Source organism: Physeter macrocephalus, chromosome 1, assembly GCF_002837175.3.
Source record: "Physeter macrocephalus isolate SW-GA chromosome 1, ASM283717v5, whole genome shotgun sequence".
Taxonomy (NCBI): domain Eukaryota; kingdom Metazoa; phylum Chordata; class Mammalia; order Artiodactyla; family Physeteridae; genus Physeter; species Physeter macrocephalus.
In genome coordinates, this window is record NC_041214.2 from 77,309,940 (window position 1) to 77,325,092 (window position 15,153).

At 37.7% G+C, this 15,153-nt stretch overlaps 1 long non-coding RNA gene across 6 annotated transcripts in view; it reads right to left on the reverse strand.

Moving 5' to 3' along the window:
- Nucleotides 1–3,538: 3,538 nt before the first annotated feature.
- LOC114486565 (uncharacterized) overlaps nucleotides 3,539–15,153 on the reverse strand; it is a 42,186-nt gene continuing 30,571 nt past the window's right edge. For all 6 annotated transcript variants that reach the window (XR_003680532.2, XR_003680536.1, XR_003680537.1 and 3 more), the window contains 3 exons: nucleotides 10,415–10,665; nucleotides 9,546–9,614; nucleotides 3,539–3,669 (listed from right to left, as the gene is read on the reverse strand). This is a non-coding gene — a long non-coding RNA (uncharacterized lncRNA). The remainder of the gene's footprint in view (nucleotides 3,670–9,545; nucleotides 9,615–10,414; nucleotides 10,666–15,153) is intronic.

Genomic DNA, 15,153 nt, shown 5'->3' on the forward strand with positions numbered 1-15,153 from the left:
ACTGGACAGCTACATGTAAAAGAATGAAATTAGAACACTCCCTAACACCATACACAAAAATAAACTCAAAATGGATTCAAGACCTAAATGTAAGACTAGACACTATAAAACTCTTAGAGGAAAACATAGGAAGAACACTCTTTGACATAAATCACAGCAAGATCTTTTTTGATGCACCTCCTAGAGTAATGGAAATAAAAACAAAAATAAACAAATGGAACCTAATGAAACTTAAAAGCTTTTGCACAGCAAACGAAACCATAAAGAAGACGAAAAGACAACCCTGAGAATGGAAGAAAATATTTGCAAATGAAGCAACTGACAAAGGATGAATCTCCAAAATATATAAACAGCTCATGCAGTTCAATATTAAAAAAACAAACAACCCAATCCAAAAATGGGCAGAAGACCTAAACAGACATTTCTCCAAAGAAGACCTACAGACGGCCAAGAAGCACACGAAAAGCTGCTCAACATCAGTAATTATTATAGAAATGCAAATCAAAACTACAATGAGCTATCACCTCACACCAGTTAGAATGGGCATCATCAGAAAATCTACAAACAACAAATGCTGGAGAGGGTGTGGAGAAAAGGGGACCCTCTTGCACTGTTGGTGGGAATGTAAATTGATACAGCCAGTATGGAGGTTCCTTAAAAAACCAAAAATAGAGCTACCATATTATCCAGCAATCCCACTACTGGGCATATACCCAGAGAAAACCATAATTCAAAAAGACACATGCACCTCAATGTTCACTGCAGCACTATTTACAATAGCCAGGTCATGGAAGCAATGACGGATGGATAAAGAAGATGTGGTGCATATATACAATGGAATATTACTCAGCCATAAAAAGGAACGAAATTGGGTCATTTTCAGAGATGTGGATGGATCTAGAGACTGTCATACAGAGTGAAGTATGTCAGAAAGAGAAAAACAAATATCGTATATTAACGCATATATGTGGAGCCTAGATAAATGGTACAGATGAACCAGTTTGCAGGGCAGAAATTGAGACACAGATGTAGAGAACAAACGTATGGACACCAAGCGGGGAAAAAGGCGGGGGGTGGGGGTGGGGGTGTAATGAACTGGGCGATTGAAATTGATATGTATACACTGATGTGCATAAAATTGATGACTAATAAGAAACTGCTGTATAAAAAAATAAATAAAATTAAATTAAAAAAATTTTTTAAATCACATTGTATACCTTAAATCTACACAGTACTGCATGTCAATTATATCTCAATAAAGTTGAAAAAATTTAAGTTATTTATTTGTAGAAGAAAGTGATGAACAGGTTAATATATCCAGCCACGGTCCCTATCCCACAAGAGTTGACAACCTAAAGAAGACAGCACTGACACAGGCAAAATTTAAGAAGTTGAGGAAAAATACACCAACAACTTATCAACATTAAAGTTACACATGAATTCAATAAAGTATTTACATTATGCTTCCTCCACTTCTCTTTCCTTTTCATGTGCTCTCCAAGAATTTGGAAGGTGAAAAGCAGCCAAAATGAAGTTATATAGGGTTAGAAGTCCTTTTCCCAAATCTTTAATCATCTTTGTGACTCTCCTCTGAACCCATTTCAAGGGAATGAAGAAACACTGGAGCTGTCCTTAGAGAACAGGAGAAAGGTGGTGGAGGGAGGAGTGAGGGAACAGAAAGGTGGTAAGGTAAACCAAGCGCCACATTTCCACCACAGACCCTTTTCACCAGGTGTGATGTGTGCACCCTCTAAGGGCTCTCCTGCTTCTGGGAGTCCCTGGCTATTATTATAGCTTCCTACTGGGCGTACAGAAGACAGTCATCATGTCATCCACCTTTTTATCCTCTCCCCTCAACAGTGCCTAAATATTCAGGGTCTAGCAAGCATTTTATTTCCACCTGAGTGGGCCTTCTACTTCCTATGCAGAGCTTCAGCAGGCCATACTGTATGCAAGTGTGATTTAAATGAATGCTTAACCAGAGAGCCCAGAAATAAACCCACACACCTATGGTCAATTAATCTTCGACAAAGGAGGCAAGAATATAAAACAGGAAAAAGACAGTCTCTTCAGCTATTGGTGCTGACAAAGTTGGACAGGTGCATGTAAATCAATGAAGTTAGAACACATCCTCTCATCATGCACAAAAATAAACTCAAAATGGCTTAAAGACTTAAACATAAGACATGACACCATAAAATTCCTAGAAGAGAATATAGGCAAAACATTCTCTGACATAAATCATACCAGTGTTTTCTTAGGTCAGTCTCCCAAGGCAACAGAAATAAAAACAAAAGTAAACAAATGGGGCCTAATCAAACTTACAAGCTTTTGCACAGCAAAGGAGATCATAAACAAAACAAAAAGAATGGGAGAAAATATTTGCAAACAATGCACCCAACAAGGGCTTAATTTCCAAAATATACAAACAGCTCATACAACACAACAACAAAAAACCAAACAACCCAATTGAAAAACGGGCAGAAGACCTAAATAGACATTTCTCCAAAGAAGACATAAAGATGGCCAGTAGGCACATGAAAAGATGCTCAACATTGCTAATTATTAGAGAATTGCAAGTCAAAACCACAATGAGATACCAACCCGCACTGGTCAGAATGGCCATCATTAAAAAGTCTACAAATAACAAATACTGGCGAGGGTATGGAGAAAAGGGAACCCTCCTGCACCGTTAGTGGGAATGTAAGCTGGTGCAGCCACTATGGAAAACAGTATGGAGGTTCCTCAGAAAACTAAAAACAGAATTACCATATGATCTAGCAATCCCACCCCTGGGCATATATCTGAACAAAACTATAATTCAAAAAGATATATGGGGCTTCCCTGGTGGCGCAGTGGTTGAGAGTCTGCCTGCCGATGCAGGGGACACAGGTTCGCACAGCAGTGAGAGGCCCGCGTACCGCAAAACAAAAAAACAAAAAACAAAGATATATGCACCCCTATGTCCATAGCAGCACTATTCACAATAGCCAAGACATGGAAACAACCTAAATGTCCATCGACAGATGAATGGATAAAGAAGATGTGGTACATATATACAATGGAATACTACTCAGCCATAAAAAAAATATGAAATAATGCCATTTGCAGCAGCATGGGTGTAACCAGAGATTATCAATACTAAGTAAGTCAGAAAGAGAAAGACAAATACCATATGATATCACCTTTATGTGGAATCTAAAATATGGCACAAATTAACCTATCTATGAAACAGAAAGAGACTCATAGACATAGACAACAGACCTGTGGTTGCTTGGTGGGGGCGGGGAATGAACTGGGAGTCTGGGGTTAGTAGATGGAAACTATTACATATAAAATGGATAAACAGGCCCTACAGTAGAGCACAGGGAACTATATTCAATATCCTGGGATAAACCATAATGGAAAAGAACATGAAAAAGAATGTATATATATGTATAACTGAGTCACTCTGCTGTACAGAAGAAATTAACACAACATTGTAAATCAACTATATTTCAATTTTAAAAAAAGAAGAAAATAATAAAAGGATATATACCTTTTTAAGTTGGTCCTATCGCCACTATCTGAGCTTGCCACAGACGAAGTATCATAGGAGTGAGAATCAATAGTATCAATATTTAACAATGTAGGATCTTCAAGAACAAAAGAATCATCTTCGTCATCAGTCTAAATTAGAAGAACATGGATAAATAAATTCAAAATTCCAGATACTCTGTAAGTCAAATAGGCATTAATGGGTTTCTCCAAAAGACTCATATACTTATCCTGTTTTTCACCCCTTTTCCATGCATTGTTGTTGACCAGAGAGGCATAGTACAGAATTAAATTTCAACTCTAGTTATCTCTCCCTACAAAGAGTTCACTCCAAAAATTTCTTTCTTGTAGCTGGAAGAAGTAGGAGCAGTTATGCAGATTATTGTTAGTTGCCAAATATTTCTTAAAATTCAAACCTGTATAGATGCTTTACTAGTTAACTAACAGCCAATGGCTAATTGAAGAAAATAAATACCACCTGACTGTAGATAGTTTACCTTAAGAAATATGACAAGCAGACAGAAGAAAGGCATTCTGGGTTGGAAACAGCATGTGCAAACACAGTGATTTCATAATATGAATTTTGCCCATGAAAAAGGAAGTAGTCTAAAATGAATGGAGTATTTGAGTAGGAGTTGGAGGTGATCCTAGAAAGATAAGCTGGGATCCAAATTGTAAAAGTCTTATATTCCATTAAGCTAGGTGACAGGAGGGCCCTATTTGTCCACCACTGTAACCCTAGTGCCTAGTACAATGCCTGACACATAATCAGTACTCATTTACTTAATAAATTAATGTACTATATATAGTAGGCAGTGGGAAGGCAACTGAGATCTTTAAAAAATGTACACATAATGGGAACCATGCTTTAGAAAAATAAATGGGGCAGTATGAAGATGGATGAGGGTAGAGGGGGAGACAGGCAGGGAGACTAATAAGAACCAGCAAGATGGCTATTGCAATGTCAAGGAAAGAGAGGAGAGTTCAGTCTAGGAATGCAGCAGAAGGGGTCAAGAGAAGGAATAAGGAAAAAGACATTACTGAGGTAAAATCCAAAATTCCTGGTTACCATTTAAACAGTGTGTTTTGGGGGGTTGGGGGTGTTAAGAAAGAAGTCAAAGAAGATTCCAAGGTTTCCAGCTTGAGCAACTAGCAAAAGGTGATACTACTAACTGAGATAAGAAAGCAAAAAGAATAGCAGATAAAGCAGAATGAGTTTAGCTTTGAACAAGCTGATTCTGGGCAACAGACTTCAAAGAAAAAAAGTTCTGATCTTACCTTCTCTTTCAGCCGGACTACCTTCTGCCTTATCATTTCCATTCATATTCTTAAGAGAGCAGAGCAGTCCATACTCATTACCTCCACTTTCTCCACCCATTACCAGTTACTGACTACTACTCTTGCTGAAGTTACTAGTCAAATCAACCAGCCTACTTTCCGTTAGCATGCTCTTGTCCTGTACGCATCACTTAACACTACTGGCCACACCCCACTTCTTGAAACTTTCTCTTCCCTTGGTTTCCAGTACATCTCTTTGCTACTCCTCCAACTTATGTGGCCTCTTCTATCAGTCATGTTCTCTACTTGTCCTCAGCCCAACCTTTAAGTGATGTTGTTCCCCAGGATTATATTCTTGTCTCTTCCTACTTCACACACTTTCTATATGAACAAGCTAATCCATACTTATAGTTTCAAGTATGATGTCATGCTAATGACTCCAAAGTCTGTATCTTTAGTACCAACATTTCTCTTGCAGTTTAGGTCATATTTCTGACTGTCTTTCAGGTATCTCCACACACAAGATTGCTAAGGACAGGATGAGGGTTAGCAAGGAGCTACTGTGTTACTTGATAGCTGTACAAGAATGGAAGGGCTGCCATAGGGAAAGGTAACAGAAACAATTCATAAATAAGAACTGCAGCACCAAGGTCTTAAGCAAGAGAGTCAATCAGGATCTTATCTGATTTTCTTAAGCAGCCCAGAGACATAATTAAAGAAAACAGATTAGCTAAATTAAGCCAGGGTTGAGGCTTACAGGATAAGTGGGGGGAAAAAAATGAGGAAGAGAATTGAGGGTATCAATAAGGCTGAATTTAAAATTACTAGCTACACTGTAGCGATATCAATTCTCACAAATTGATGTGTAAAATCTATACAAGCCTATCAAACTTCAGCTGGGGTGTATGTGTGTGTGTGTGTAAACTAGTAAAGTGATTCTCGAACTTACGTGGAAATGAAAAAGACCAAGAATAAGCAAGGCAATCTTGAAGAACAACAACAAAGCTGGAAGATTTGAAACTGCTAGATATCAAGACCTATTATAAAGGTTCAGACATTAGAGTGTGCTATTGGGGCAAGTATAGAAAGACCCATGAAATCACACCAACACAGATATGATCACCTGATTTAAAACAGAAGTGACACCGCAGAAAAGAATGGTGCTCAGTAAGTGCTGCTGCCTCATACCACACACCATCACACACAAAAATTTCAGATTAATTGCAGATCTAATGTGAAAGGCAGAACAATAAAGATTTTAAAACAAAATAAGATAGCATCATCATGACTGGAATCTGCAAAATTTTCTTCAACTGGATGCACCAAAAAACTAATAATAATGGAAAAATTTAATAAGCTGAACTACTACTAAGAACTTCTGCTCATCAAAAGAAACCATTAAGAGAGTGAAAAAGTAACCCACAGAATGGAAGAAGATATTTGCAATACATATATCTAATAAAAAGCTTATATCCATCAAATATAAAGAACTCTTATAAATTAGTTTTTTAAAAATCAATTCAATAGAAAAGTGGGCAAAAGACATGAAAAAGCAATTCACAAAAGAGATATCCAAATTGCCAGAACATACGAAGGTACCCCAATTTCATCAGTCTTCAGGGAAATTCAGATTAAAACTATGATGTGATACCACTACACACCTACAAGTATGAATGGCTAAAGTGAAAAAGAGAGAAAAATTCAAAAGTTGATGAGGATATGGTAACCAGAACTTCCATATATTGCTGTAGGAAGTATATATTATCACAACCACTTTGAGAAACCTGTGGCAGTATCAACCAAAGCTGAACATGCCCATACCTGATGACCTAGCAATTCTACTCTTAGGTACATACCCAGCAGAAATGTGTGTGTGAGTGTGTGTGTATGTATGTGTACATGTGTGTATATATCTAAAGATATGAATAAGAATATTCACAGCAGCACTTTTCATAGCAGCCAGAAACCAGAAATTATAAAACTGCCCATAAACAGTTGAATGAATAAATAATGGTATATAACATAAAGAATTTTATACAACAATGGGAATGAACAATTGCATGCAGCAAAAATATGAATAAATCTAAAAACACAATATTGAGGGAAATAAGTCAGATGCACAAAAGCACATACTGTATAATTCCATTTATATGAAGTTCAAAGCAGCCAAGGCAGTCAATGCCAGTAGAAGTCAGGATAGTGATTATCCTGGTTCGGTACTGAAGGAGCACAAGAGGAGCTTCTGGGGTGCTAGTAATGTTTTATTTCTTCATCTGGACTCTGGTTACACAGAGCATTCTGTTTGTGAAAATTCACCAAGCAGTACACTTACGACCTGTGCACTTTTTCTATATGTATGTTGTACCTCAATTAAAAGTTCAAAAGAAATTTCTGGCTGCACAATCCAACAGTAGAACTGAAGTGAAGCCAGGGCTACTCTCAGAGACTGGGAGACTAAGAAGGATCAAGAGACTTGGTACTGAGGAGGTCAAAGAGCAGGTTTAATGGAGGTAAGAGAACGTGGAGGTAAGGGGAGGATTGTTAGGATTAGAGACCAAAATTTCAAAATTAAAAACCTCAGAAGTAGCATAGTTTCAAAGGATGACAAGGCCTAGTAACAATATTTCATGCCCTAAATTCTGAGATTTAGGATGTCTCAGTCATCTTTAACTTTCTGTAAAATATCTTGGATGTCCACTTCTTCCTAGCACCTCGTCAGGTTGATATTAACGAACTTCATAGAATATATGCACCCACATATCCTGGAGTAAGTGCTTATTTATTTACACTTTCTACTTCTGTCTTTTTTTTCTTTCTTAAAATCATTTTCTTTAATACTTCTTCCCCCCTTTTCTCTTCATAACATTCTACAACTTAAATTATTTTTACTTTCACTTATTCCCTTGCCTCGCTCCCTGGTGGTGTGAAAGCTGGCCAATTTCCAGTCCTATTTCTCTCTCAAAGTCAGAGACTGTCATGCAGCACTTTATAATCCCAGCATCTAACACTATGACCCAAATACGCAAGGCACCCAAATTACTATTGAGGATGATAACAGTATTATCGTCTCAGTAAACCACTAATGACTATACTTGCTGTTACTAGTAGATAAGTAAATATTGCAAAGACAGTTTTCCATCATTATGAACTACAGTCTCATTCATGAGCATTATTTTCTTTGCCATTATTATATAAAGATGCACAAATAGGGCTTCGTACACAGTCGTCTAAGATTATTTTTATTCCTCACTTAGTAACTGAAGTAATATGTGATTAAGACCATGTTATCAAAACTGACTAAAATTAATCTCTTCATTGCTAAATGAAAGATTTCCTCTATATTAGGAAGCAATCAATAAATATCACTGTAACAGGATATTCTTTCATTGACCAAAGTCTTCTTTGTCAAAATTAAAAACGCTTAAGTCTTATTAACACAGATCATACATAACATTTCTAAAGTTAAAATACATTCAAAGAAACAGCGACATCAAGCTGATATTTTTTTAAAAAGAAATAAAAGAAAAAGAAAAGATACAATTCACTGAGAAAGTAGTTTGCAAGTATAGATAAAGAGGTAATAAAGACCAGGGCCCAACCCACTCAGACCTATGGGGTCAGTGGGCATTTCTATCGAGGAAGCTTTGCATCATTATCTTTTAGAAAACACAACTATGTATCTGAAATAGATTTTTAAAAATCTTTTTCAAATTAGAAGCTAAAGCCTCCAATGGGAGTCTTAAGCAAGTTTTTTTTGTTTTGTCTTGTTTTGTTTTTTTGCGGTACGCGGGCCTCTCCCTGTTGTGGCCTCTCCCGCTGCGGAGCACAGGCTCCGGACGCGCAGGCCCAGCGGCCATGGCTCACGGGACCAGCCGCTCCGCGGCATGTGGGATCCTCCCGGACCGGGGCACAAACCCACGTCCCCTGCATCGGCAGGCGGACTCCCAACCACTGCACCACCAGGGAAGCCCCTTAAGCAAGTTTTTAAAAGATCAAGAAGACTGAGTTGAAGAATTGTCAGCAGATGCAGGGTACAAAAAAACTGGCACACGTCACCAACATGTACTTCCACAGAGTTCCTTTATAAAGCCTTTATGATCTGCTAATTCAGAAAGGAACATCATTTCATAACTCTAAAAACCTTTTTAAGAGAGATGGTAGTCACAAGATAAACTATGGAAGCTTCATTTTCTTTATATAGAACAGTGATGAAGTACATTACAAGGCTGCAGATGCTCGTTTGTGTCAGAGGACGAGCTATTTGAATATCACTGGTAAAGATAACATTATCAAAACATAACACAAATCTCAAAAGTGTCATGAATTTAGTATTTCAACTCACTTACTAAAACATTTCTTAAATCTACGAAGTATGAGGCATTGTACTGGGCACAGAGATGAACAAGACATAGCTTCTGCCCTTGAGAAGCTCACAACCTAGATCAGCATGTCCAACAGAACTTTTTGCAATAATGGAAATATTCTGTATCTATGCTGTTCACTACAGTAGCCACTAGCCACATGTGACAATTGAGCACTTGAAGTGTGCCCTGTATAACTGAGTAAATGAAGTTTTAATTTTTATTTAACTGTAATCAATTTAAATTTAAATTGTCACATGTGACTATTGGCTCCCATATTCGACAATGCAGGTCTAGAGACATACACTATAACCCAGAAGTATTCAAATCAATGCCATAAAATGATAGCAATCATTAGTATATACTTACTTCATTTAGTATGCTTTCCAGTGTTGGAGGAGTATCAACTTGAGGAATATCAAACTCCTTATCATCAATCTAAATAGAGAAAAGAAATTAATGCTCACATAATAATGCTTTCCCTCTTATAATTGTGAGGGCATTTTAATTGATTAGAACCATTATCAATTAAGAGACAAACATACCACCAAACTCTTCACACAGACAGCCAACTCAATAATCTATGATAGAAAGGGTCAGGTCAAAAGACTTACAGACTATCCGCATATTCAGTGATTATCAAGGACAAATATGCACTGATGCCACCATACTGACAGCCCTTTCCAGAAAGCTTCTGTTGAAGGGCCTTGGCATCTGCTTTCTTAAACAAGACAAAACAGCATTTCTTATGACAAGCCCTAATTTTCTAAGTTTAGACATAAGCCATAAGCAATACACAAAGGTCTGACACTGCATTTCTTAGTATTTCATAAATTATGGTGGTGGATGATTAGGTCAAACAACTTGTCATTAAATAGTCTCATGGCCACAAAAACCTATTAATATCAAACCAATGAGGAAAAAAATCACTGCACAAGAATTCTAAACCTACCACTAGCTCTATGATATTGAGACATCATTCAACATAGCTGCACTTCAGTTTCTTCCCCCACAAAATGGAGTATCAGTGTTGTGAAGCTCAAATGAGAAGATGTATTAAAGTGTTTCATAAACTGTAATGAGCTATACAAATGAAGAGTAATATTATCGCATAAAACTGTATATAGATGCCTATTAATCTATGCAAAAAATGATATATTTAGAGTCTTTGGATCATAAAGTACACTCTAACCGACATTTTGGTTAAACATCAAACCTGACAGAAGCTGAATTTTTACCAGATCATTTCTGAACTCTAGTTCCTTGTCCAGATCTATGTAGGAGAACTTTGAAAGTGAAGCTTCCAGATTGAAAGACTTATTCAGTTCTTCATCAGTAGTCTTGGCACAGAGGCTATGTTCCACATTTTCATGGTCTGGTTCATTGTCCATGTTTACGTTTTATAACTGTATTCGGTCAATCCAAGCAAGTTTTTGTTTGTTTTGTTCTGTTTTTTGGGCTTAGATCATGATGAACTGAATGATGATCTCTTTTCAAAAAAGAAAAAATATTTATCATTTAGATTTCCTCAACTGGACATCCCAATGACTTACTGGGTCAGACTTCTGTGGAAACGGATTCTTCACTCAATCATCTGACTACAGGCAAACAGAAATCAATCCTAGGGTATGGGCTATGATATGCAGGGAGGGTTTCTTTGGGAGCACAAAGGAGGAACATCTGACTCAGGAGTCTAGGAAGTGGTCCACCACCCAAAGTCCTAAGTCTGGTGATAGTGACAGACTTGGGGCAAGCTCAGCCACTAGACCTGGTACCAACTAGATTTATGTACCTAAGAACAAGAGGGTAACTGGTGCCAAAAGCTGCAATTAACCCCTTCTTCACATTCCCAAACCTGAGCATATCTCCAGTTCTCCCTGAAGATAAGCATAGAGTCCAGTTTTGTCACTGTCATCCATACAGGGCCATAGACCTCTAAGGGAACTTGGTGCAGACACAGAGGGCGCAGATGGATAACTAGTCACTTAACAGGACACTAGCAAATCTAAAGGTTCAGGTCTATTAGGGGAGACAACAATGATGCCAGGATAAAATAATTCCACAGCTGACTAGAGAGTTCTAGAAAGAAGGCCAGTTAAAGACAAACAGACATTTTCAGGGAAAACTGAAATACTAAAGAAAAAGAAATGTATGCAATTTTTTTGTATTTTTCACAGCTCTAAATGATATAATACCATATCAAAAAGAAACAGATAATCTGGTTTACTTAAAAAGCTGTCTAGAAAACAGCTGTCTGCTAAATTTCTAGAAAACTAAAAATATTTGGGGGGAAAAAATTTATAAGTTTAACGATTAAATTTGCCCTTAATTGTTTTTAGTTTGTGTTATAATTAGGCTACAAGTAACCAAACTTTAAAAAGTGCGTCACTTAGGTCTTCCTGTTTAGAATAAAGAAGCAAACATATGAAAATAGAAACAATGCCATAGTAATGATAATAAAAACAAAGGTCATTTTGTTTTCTAGACTAGGTGTTTTCCACAGTACCCAACAACTAGCATTAATTCTCAGTAGAAAGCTTTTTCAAACTACATACTGCCCGCAGAGGGCATAATCACAACCACCACCAAACGAACTTCTCTTACTCTTATTCCTTACTGAAGTGAAGGCAGAAAAAAAGGCTGACAACCTCCGAGCCACTGAAAGAATTAATTTTTTTAAAGCGAGTTGAGAATTAGTTGTTGTTCTTTTTAAAATAACATGCCCAGGGACTTCCCTGGTGGCGCAGAGGTTAAGAATCCGCCTGCCAATGCAGGGGACACGGGTTTGAGCCCTGGTCCAGGAAGATCCCGCATGCCACGGAGCAACTAAGCCCGTACGCCACAACCACTGAGCCTGTGCTCGAGAGCCCGCGAGCCAGAACTGCTGAAGCCCATGCGCTCTAGGGCCTGTGCTTCACAACAAGAGAAGCCACTGCAATGAGAAGCACGTGCACCGCAATGAAGACTAGCCCCCGCTCACCACAACTAGAGAAAGCCCACGTGCAATGAAGGCCCAACGCAGCCTAATATAAATAAATTTATTTTTTTTTAAAAAAACATGCACTCATGATACAATGTGAGTGTGGGAAGAGTGCCTGCTCACATTGGTATGCTGGTGAGTTTAAGGAACATTTTTTAAAAATAATAATTAAAAAAATAAAATAACATGGCCAAAACTCACTAACAATTTTATCTGGTTAGGGTCATTTTTTTACTACACTTAAAATGAATTTCACGTCCTTCAATATTTCTTTTTATCATATTTTTAAAAATGAATATATACTATGCATAAGAAAGACATGCAGACTCATGAAGACTGATTTTTCAAGAGCTGAAACCAACTTTTCTAGCTAGTACATTTGGTACATTACCAAACAGACTAATTCTTTTCACATGTTGCAGAAGATAGACTAACGCTCTGTCCTACAAACACATGCTATCAACCACATTCCTAGAAGACATAACTGAGGGCACTCTGTAACTGGCAACATTTGAAAGCATCTTTCCAATCTCGGGTACTAAATGTACTTCTTCTTTTGCAATGAGCCAAAGGCAGGAGCAATACTAGTGTTTACAAGCCCTTCTTCAAAGAAGACTGAATTGGCTCATGACAAATTACTTCTTAATAAAGTTCACTCTTATTTGTACCACTTAGCAAAAATGATTTCAATTAGTCAAGGAATGTTCGCAAGCATGCAAAAATTCACATTCAGTGTTTCCTGAGTACAGTTAAGTTTTATTCTTACACATTTTTTTAAATAGTGGAAAAGACCACATAACAAGAACAAAAACTTTAAATGATTCAATAACCTAAAATGTTTCATTCTCCACATTTGTGTCCCCAAAATAACTCAAAAAGGAAAACAATTTTTTCCTGGTTCTTTTTATATCTTCTATCTGGAGTTAATGAAAGGTTCTCAGAACAGCTCAGCATCTGTGAACACCAATACCGCACTGAAGAAGTTTCAAGAAATCAAGCATTCTCTGAAAAAATAACATCATCCTGCCATGCTACCCTACTTCATTTCCAACCTTCACTTCACCGAGCTCCTGTTAGTGTGATGTGGCGGCAAACTGGAAAGAACATAAACCAAAGAGTCAATTAAAACCATATTTGAATCGGGGTTTACCAAGTCCTATCTATGACTTTGGTCAATTTGTCTACCCTTTCTGAGCCCCTCTATTTCTACATCTGTAAGATGAAATATTGTAGCCATTTGTGCTGTTTGCCCAGAGCATCACCTCTTGTTCTGGGAAAGCCTCCTTCAAACCATGTGGTTCTCGTAGAGGCTGCCAATCAAAAAGCCCCTGGTAACAGAGATTGCACAATATAGCCAGGGTCCTTCACCAGGATTCACTAAAATGGAACTGGTAAGGAAGAGCCATTTCCACTGTTCTTTAAACAATGAATAATAAGGCTGAGCAATATTCCCCACCCTCCACCCCATCCTGTTCTGCAGAAAAGGAGGTCACTTATTCAACACGTATCAACTAAACATCTACTATGCATCTGTCACTGGAGATCTGCCTCTGTCAACAGAATTTACACTCTAGGTACAAATTCTCTAGCAAGAATGAAAGCAATCTATAAACAGAAGCGGAGAAGAGGAGGAACGAGTGTCCTGATATCATTCAGGCTCCAGGTTCCAGTCTTTTATGATGTTAGCTCCAGCCACAGCTTTCTGGCATTTTGGCTACATAAGCCAACATACTCTCCCAATTTTTCTTTTGGGGAGGTGGGGGTCACTTACAATTGAGAGTTCTGACTCTTAGGAATGCAACTACTTATTTTGCAGAGTTACTGTGAAGAATAAATGATATAATGATTGTAAAGCACTTAGAATAATGCCTGGACACAGTTTAAGTTTTCAAGAAATTTAAAATTTCCTCAAGATTTCCAAATTCTTCTAAAGTTAAAGACCCTGAAACAAGATCTGGTACTTTTGTAAAAGTCTAGCCAGGGCTAAGCATATCAGAAGGCTACCTTACCAGAAGGATATACTTCTGATACCATATTAGAAGTTTCCTCATGAGCTGAATGGTAGGGGTTTTGTCTGTCTAAGACTAGTACAGGCCCCAGCAGAGCATCAGAGACACTTAATAAAAATTTTTAATTATACTATTAACTCATTCTAAAATTATGCCTTTTTGTACATCAACTTCCTCTTTTGTCACTTACCAGGAGTTATTTCTTTATGTTAGCAAATTTTTCCAACCCAAATAGACTTACTGAATCAAAAGGTCAGATTTTTTTTGAGAAGGAGAGTTCACTAGAGCAGCTTCTGAAATTGAGCTGTGCCTGAATCTACCTGTGGTAGGCAGAATAACAGTACCCAACGATGCCCATCCTAATCCCCAAACTATGTTACCTTACACATCAAAAGGAACTTTGTGGATGTGATTAAATTAGTATCTTGAGTTGGGGAGATTATCCTGGATTATCCAGATGGGCCCAACATAACCATAGAGTCTTTAAAAGTTGAAGAAAGGGGAAGAAGAGAGTGTCAGAGGAAGAGATGTGACAACAGAAGCAGGGTCAGAGAAATGCTATGTTGCAGGCTTTGAAGATGGAGGAAAGGTGCCAGGAGCCAAGAAATTTAGGTAGTCTCCAGAAACTGCAAGAGACAAGGAAATGGACTCTCTCCTAGAGTCTCCAGAAGGACCCCAGCCCTGCCACAGTTCGATTTTAGCCTAGTAAGACCAGTGTGGAACTTGTGCACTACAGAAATGTAAAATAATAAATCTCTGTTTTTTTGAGCCAATAAATTTGTGGTAATTTGTTATAGCAGGAACAGAAAACAAATACACTAACAACTTCAATTAATTTGTTTCTGGCCACATCGCCAACATTCTGAAATACTAACCCCTCCGTTGTCACCTGGTGTTGCCCAAATATTTACTGATCAAACTCTTCCAATATGCAGACCAATGATGAAATGCTTAATATATGATGCTTGATATTACACACTCGACGCGT